This window comes from Salvelinus sp. IW2-2015, linkage group LG36 (assembly GCF_002910315.2).
Source record: "Salvelinus sp. IW2-2015 linkage group LG36, ASM291031v2, whole genome shotgun sequence".
NCBI classification, from domain to species: Eukaryota; Metazoa; Chordata; class Actinopteri; order Salmoniformes; family Salmonidae; genus Salvelinus; species Salvelinus sp. IW2-2015.
In genome coordinates this window covers 40,349,206-40,349,949 of record NC_036875.1, presented here as the reverse complement: position 1 = coordinate 40,349,949, position 744 = coordinate 40,349,206, and the positions used below count along the sequence as shown (strand labels likewise).

The 744-nt window shown below is 48.5% G+C and overlaps 1 pseudogene; it reads right to left on the bottom strand.

The window, feature by feature from the left end:
• Nucleotides 1–744, bottom strand: part of LOC111959519 (dedicator of cytokinesis protein 9-like) — a 118,443-nt pseudogene that overhangs the window by 46,525 nt on the left and 71,174 nt on the right.

Genomic DNA, 744 nt, shown 5'->3' with positions numbered 1-744 from the left:
TTCTCCTGGAGCAGACCGAACAGGGGCAAGTAAAGGGTGGCCAACCTAGCCTGCTGACTCTGAAATAGAGATAATCTGATGAAATAAACTTCCTTTTCCTTTAAGAAGAATTACTAAATGACGAGAGAGGAAAGAGACAGGGATGACTGGGCTGCTTACCTTGGAGGTGTAGCGCTCGTCAAAGGTGTGCTTGACCATCAGGTTCTTGAGCACGTGGATGGATATCTGACGGATCTCCCGGAACTCCTGCAAGGCCCCGCCCACCTCCCGCAGCAGCAGCCCAACCAGGAAGTGGTTCTTACAGAAGTCGTCTGTCAGCGAGTAGTCCAACTGGAGGTCTGGGAGGAGGACAAACAGGAGACAGACGTTAGGAGGACGTCCCAAACGTGAACTATCTGCTATGATGTAAACAACAACACAACAGCAGCACTGAGTTGATGTTTGAACTGTTAGACTGGGGTCCATCAGGACAGTATAGGTAGGGGTCCATCAGGACAGTATAGGTCTATCAGGACAGTATAGGTCTATCAGGACAGTATAGGTCTATCAGGACAGTATAGGTCTATCAGGACAGTATAGGTAGGGGTCTATCGGGACAGTATAGGTCTATCAGGACAGTATAGGTCCATCAGGACAGTATAGGTAGTTGTCTATCAGGACAGTATAGGTAGTGGTCTATCAGGACAGTATAGGTAGTGGTCTACCAGGACAGTATAGGTAGGGGTCTATCAGGACAGTATAGGT